General features: G+C 35.8%; 2 non-coding genes across 2 annotated transcripts; both read left to right on the top strand.

Moving 5' to 3' along the window:
* Positions 1–1,996: 1,996 nt before the first annotated feature.
* TRNAI-UAU (transfer RNA isoleucine (anticodon UAU)) lies at positions 1,997–2,089 on the top strand. Its single transcript is given in 2 exon segments — positions 1,997–2,034; positions 2,054–2,089. It is a non-coding gene; the product is annotated as a tRNA-Ile (tRNA).
* Positions 2,090–3,798: 1,709 nt separating this feature from the next.
* On the top strand, positions 3,799–3,891 carry TRNAI-UAU (transfer RNA isoleucine (anticodon UAU)). Its single transcript is given in 2 exon segments — positions 3,799–3,836; positions 3,856–3,891. It is a non-coding gene; the product is annotated as a tRNA-Ile (tRNA).
* Positions 3,892–6,672: the final 2,781 nt, after the last annotated feature.

Genomic DNA, 6,672 nt, shown 5'->3' with positions numbered 1-6,672 from the left:
ATTGTTGTTGTTGTTTTTTAAACCTTTTCTATCACCGTGGACAGCTTATTCAAGTGCCATCTGGCATGCATGTTCCTTTGTTGCTCATCATTTATCACCAAAAATGTTTTTCTTTTTCAATTCTTATGACTGTACTGATTGTATTGAATAAAATCCACATCTAGCATAACCAATTAATGCTGCAAAGTGCTCCAGTGGCGCAATTGGTCAGCGCGCGGTACTTATAAGACAGTATCTGTTGAGCGATGCCGAGGTTGTGAGTTCAAGCCACACCTGGAGCTTCTTTGTATACTGTTTTTTTTCCTTTTCTTATGTCATTAGTCATTGATTATAAACTGCTACCTTAATATTTAATATGATATTACAAAGGATGAAAGAAAGAAAGAAAAAACACAAACATGATTGTGCATTTAAGTTGTCAGCACACATCTGCTTTGGTTCAAATGCACTGCATATCTTCCTTCAGTCAGCCAACAAAACAGCAATGGAAAAGATTAACATACTGTTGGTAAAGCAGTTGCATAAAATTGATTTTCTGCAATATAGCATGATAATCCATACTGACAGCTCTGGATAGTACCAGCACATTTCTTGCTGGACTTGGTAATGCAAAGAACACAGTAAACAGCTTCACTTTTTCCTCAAAAATAAATAATTGACTATTAAAAACCTAACAGTCTTAAATAAGAACATCAGTAAGCACCACTGGCATAATGGGTAAGGCACTGTTCTCCTAAGCCAGTGGTTGTGGGTTTAAGTCCCGTCTGAGTTGGAAGTCATTACAGCTAGTGTTTCATCACTAGAGTTGATATTTTATCCTTGCTTCAACTGTAAAACAGTCTTGCAGTGTTTAGCTTGTAAAAAATGACCACAGAAGCTAAAATATGACATTAATTATGATAACATTGTTGTTGTTGTTTTTTAAACCTTTTCTATCACCGTGGACAGCTTATTCAAGTGCCATCTGGCATGCATGTTCCTTTGTTGCTCATCATTTATCACCAAAAATGTTTTTCTTTTTCAATTCTTATGACTGTACTGATTGTATTGAATAAAATCCACATCTAGCATAACCAATTAATGCTGCAAAGTGCTCCAGTGGCGCAATTGGTCAGCGCGCGGTACTTATAAGACAGTATCTGTTGAGCGATGCCGAGGTTGTGAGTTCAAGCCACACCTGGAGCTTCTTTGTATACTGTTTTTTTTCCTTTTCTTATGTCATTAGTCATTGATTATAAACTGCTACCTTAATATTTAATATGATATTACAAAGGATGAAAGAAAGAAAGAAAAAACACAAACATGATTGTGCATTTAAGTTGTCAGCACACATCTGCTTTGGTTCAAATGCACTGCATATCTTCCTTCAGTCAGCCAACAAAACAGCAATGGAAAAGATTAACATACTGTTGGTAAAGCAGTTGCATAAAATTGATTTTCTGCAATATAGCATGATAATCCATACTGACAGCTCTGGATAGTACCAGCACATTTCTTGCTGGACTTGGTAATGCAAAGAACACAGTAAACAGCTTCACTTTTTCCTCAAAAATAAATAATTGACTATTAAAAACCTAACAGTCTTAAATAAGAACATCAGTAAGCACCACTGGCATAATGGGTAAGGCACTGTTCTCCTAAGCCAGTGGTTGTGGGTTTAAGTCCCGTCTGAGTTGGAAGTCATTACAGCTAGTGTTTCATCACTAGAGTTGATATTTTATCCTTGCTTCAACTGTAAAACAGTCTTGCAGTGTTTAGCTTGTAAAAAATGACCACAGAAGCTAAAATATGACATTAATTATGATAACATTGTTGTTGTTGTTTTTTAAACCTTTTCTATCACCGTGGACAGCTTATTCAAGTGCCATCTGGCATGCATGTTCCTTTGTTGCTCATCATTTATCACCAAAAATGATTTTCTTTTTCAATTCTTATGACTGTACTGATTGTATTGAATAAAATCCACATCTAGCATAACCAATTAATGCTGTAAAGTGCTCCAGTGGCGCAATTGGTCAGCGCGCGGTACTTATAAGACAGTATCTGTTGAGCAATGCCGAGGTTGTGAGTTCAAGCCTCACCTGGAGCGTCTTTGTATACTGTTTTTTTTCCTTTTCTTATGTCATTAGTTATTGATTATAAACTGCTACCTTAATATTTAATATGATATTACAAAGGATGGAAGAAAGAAAGAAAAAACATAAACATGATTGTGCATTTAAGTTGTCAGCACACATCTGCTTTGGTTCAAATGCACTGCATATCTTCCTTCAGTCAGCTAAAAAAACAGCAATGGAAAAGATTAACATACTGTTGGTAAAGCAGTTGCATCAAATTGATTTTCTGCAATATAGCATGATAATCCATACTGACAGCTCTGGATAGTACCCGCACATTTCTTGCTGGACTTGGTAATGCAAAGAACACAGTAAACAGCTTCACTTTTTCATCAAAAATAAATAATTGACTATTAAAAAAATAACAGTCTTAAATAAGAACATCAGTAAGCACCACTGGTATAATGGATAAGTCACTGCCCTCCTAAGCCACGGGGTCCAAGTCCCATATGGGGTGGAAGTCATTACAGCAAGTGTCTCATCACTAGAGTTGATATTTTATCCTTGCTTCAACTGTAAAACAGTCTTGCAGTGATTAGCTTGTAAAAAATGACCACAGAAGCTAAAATATGACATTAATTATGATAACATTGTTGTTGTTGTTTTTTAAACCTTTTCTATCACCGTGGACAGCTTATTCAAGTGCCATCTGGCATGCATGTTCCTTTGTTGCTCATCATTTATCACCAAAAATGTTTTTCTTTTTCAATTCTTATGACTGTACTGATTGTATTGAATAAAATCCACATCTAGCATAACCAATTAATGCTGCAAAGTGCTCCAGTGGCGCAATTGGTCAGCGCGCGGTTCTTATAAGACAGTATCTCTTGAGTGATGCCGAGGTTGTGAGTTCAAGCCACACCTGGAGCTTCTTTGTATACTGTTTTTTTTCCTTTTCTTATGTCATTAGTCATTGATTATAAACTGCTACCTTAATATTTAATATGATATTACAAAGGATGAAAGAAAGAAAGAAAAAACACAAACATGATTGTGCATTTAAGTTGTCAGCACACATCTGCTTTGGTTCAAATGCACTGCATATCTTCATTCAGTCAGCCAACAAAACAGCAATGGAAAAGATTAACATACTGTTGGTAAAGCAGTTGCATAAAATTGATTTTCTGCAATATAGCATGATAATCCATACTGACAGCTCTGGATAGTACCAGCACATTTCTTGCTGGACTTGGTAATGCAAAGAACACAGTAAACAGCTTCACTTTTTCCTCAAAAATAAATAATTGACTATTAAAAACCTATCAGTCATAAATAAGAACATCAGTAAGCACCACTGGCATAATGGGTAAGGCACTGTTCTCCTAAGCCAGTGGTTGTGGGTTTAAGTCCCGTCTGAGTTGGAAGTCATTACAGCAAGTGTTTCATCACTAGAGTTGATATTTTATCCTTGCTTCAACTGTAAAACAGTCTTGCAGTGTTTAGCTTGTAAAAAATGACCACAGAAGCTAAAATATGACATTAATTATGATAACATTGTTGTTGTTGTTTTTTAAACCTTTTCTATCACCGTGGACAGCTTATTCAAGTGCCATCTGGCATGCATGTTCCTTTGTTGCTCATCATTTATCACCAAAAATGATTTTCTTTTTCAATTCTTATGACTGTACTGATTGTATTGAATAAAATCCACATCTAGCATAACCAACTAATGCTGCAAAGTGCTCCAGTGGCGCAATTGGTCAGCGCACGGTTCTTATAAGACAGAATCTGTTGAGCAATGCCGAGGTTGTGAGTTCAAGCCTCACCTGGAGCATATTGTATTTTTTTCCTTTTCTTATGTCATTAGTCATTGATTATAAACTGCTACCTTAATATTTATTTTGATATTACAAAGGATGGAAGAAAGAAAGAAAAAACACAAACATGATTGTGCATTTAAGTTGTCAGCACACATCTGCTTTGGTTCAAATGCACTGCATATCTTCCTTCAGTCAGCCAACAAAACAGCAATGGAAAAGATTAACATACTGTTGGTAAAGCAGTTGCATCAAATTGATTTTCTGCAATATAGCATGATAATTCATACTGACAGCTCTGGATAGTAACAGCACATTTCTTGCTGGACTTGGTAATGCAAAGAACACAGTAAACAGCTTCACTTTTTTTCAAAAATAAATAATTGACTATTAAAAACCTATCAGTCTTAAATAAGGACATCAGTAAGCACCACTGGCATAATGGATAAGGCACTGTTCTCCTAAGCCAGTGGTTGTGGGTTTAAGTCCCGTCTGAGTTGGAAGTCATTACAGCAAGTGTCTCATCACTAGAGTTGATATATTATCCTTGCTTCAACTGTAAAACAGTCTTGCAGTGTTTAGCTTGTAAAAAATGACCACAGAAGCTAAAATATGACATTAATTATGATAACATTGTTGTTGTTGTTTTTTAAACCTTTTCTATCACCGTGGACAGCTTATTCAAGTGCCATCTGGCATGCATGTTCCTTTGTTGCTCATCATTCATCACCAAAAATGATTTTCTTTTTCAATTCTTATGAATGTACTGATTGTATTGAATAAAATCCACATCTAGCATAACCAATCAACGCTGCAAAGTGCTCCAGTGGCGCAGTTGGTCAGCGCGCAAAACTTTTAAGACAGTATCTGTTGAGCAATGCCGTGGTTGTGAGTTCAAGCCTCATCTGGAACATCTTTGTTTACTGTTTTTTTTCCTTTTCTTATGTCATTAGTCATTGATTATAAACTGCTACCTTAATATTTAATATGATATTACAAAGGATGGAAGAAAGAAAGAAAAAACAAACACAAACATGATTGTGCATTTAAGTTGTCAGCACACATCTGCTTTGGTTCAAATGCACTGCATATCTTCCTTCAGTCAGCCAACAAAACAGCAATGGAAAAGATTAACATACTGTTGGTAAAGCAGTTGCATCAAATTGATTTTCTGCAATATAGCATGATAATCCATACTGACAGCTCTGGATAGTACCAGCACATTTCTTGCTGGACTTGGTAATGCAAAGAACACAGTAAACAGCTTCACTTTTTCTCAGAAATAAATAATTGACTATTAAAAACCTATCAGTCTTAAATAAGGACATCAGTAAGCACAACTGGCATAATGGATAAAGCACTGTTCTCCTAAGCCAGTGGTTGTGGGTTTAAGTCCCGTCTGAGTTGGAAGTCATTACAGCAAGTGTCTCATCACTAGAGTTGATATTTTATCCTTGCTTCAACTGTAAAACAGTCTTGCAGTGTTTAGCTTGTAAAAAAAGACCACAGAAGCTAAAATATGACATTAATTATGATAACATTGTTGTTGTTGTTTTTTAAACCATTTCTATCACCGTGGACAGCTTATTCAAGTGCCATCTGGCATGCATGTTCCTTTGTTGCTCATCATTCATCACCAAAAATGATTTTCTTTTTCAATTCTTATGACTGTACTGATTGTATTGAATAAAATCCACATCTAGCATAACCAATTAATGCTGCAAAGTGCTCCAGTGGCGCAATTGGTCAGCGCGCGGTACTTTTAAGACAGTATCTGTTGAGCAATGCCGAGGTTGTGAGTTCAAGCCTCACATGGAGCATCTTTGTATACTGTTTTTTTCCATTTCTTGTCATTAGTCATTGATTATAAACTGCTACCTTAATATTTAATATGATATTACAAAGGATGGAAGAAAGAAAGAAAAAACACAAACATGATTGTGCATTTAAGTTGTCAGCACACATCTGCTTTGGTTCAAATGCACTGCATATCTTCCTTCAGTCAGCCAACAAAACAGCAATGGAAAAGATTAACATACTGTTGGTAAAGCAGTTGCATCAAATTGATTTTCTGCAATATAGCATGATAATTCATACTGACAGCTCTGGATAGTAACAGCACATTTCTTGCTGGACTTGGTAATGCAAAGAACACAGTAAACAGCTTCACTTTTTTTCAAAAATAAATAATTGACTATTAAAAACCTATCAGTCTTAAATAAGGACATCAGTAAGCACCACTGGCATAATGGATAAGGCACTGTTCTCCTAAGCCAGTGGTTGTGGGTTTAAGTCCCGTCTGAGCAGGAAGTCATTACAGCAAGTGTCTCATCACTAGAGTTGATATTTTATCCTTGCTTCAACTGTAAAACAGTCTTGCAGTGTTTAGCTTGTAAAAAATGACCACAGAAGCTAAAATATGACATTAATTATGATAACATTGTTGTTGTTGATTTTTAAACCTTTTCTATCACCGTGGACAGCTTATTCAAGTGCCATCTGGCATGCATGTTCCTTTGTTGCTCATCATTCATCACCAAAAATGATTTTCTTTTTCAATTCTTATGAATGTACTGATTGTATTGAATAAAATCCTCATCTAGCATAACCAATCAATGCTGCAAAGTGCTCCAGTGGCGCAATTGGTCAGCGCGCGAAACTTATAAGACAGTATCTGTTGAGCAATGCCAAGGTTGTGAGTTCAAGCCTCACCTAGAGCATCTTTGTATACTGTTTTTTTTCCTTTTCTTATGTCAATAGTCATTGATTATAAACTGCTACCTTAATATTTAATATGA

The sequence above is a fragment of the Pseudophryne corroboree genome, unplaced genomic scaffold (assembly GCF_028390025.1).
Source record: "Pseudophryne corroboree isolate aPseCor3 unplaced genomic scaffold, aPseCor3.hap2 scaffold_3102, whole genome shotgun sequence".
NCBI classification, from domain to species: domain Eukaryota; kingdom Metazoa; phylum Chordata; class Amphibia; order Anura; family Myobatrachidae; genus Pseudophryne; species Pseudophryne corroboree.
This window is presented reverse-complemented; position numbering and strand designations above follow the sequence as displayed.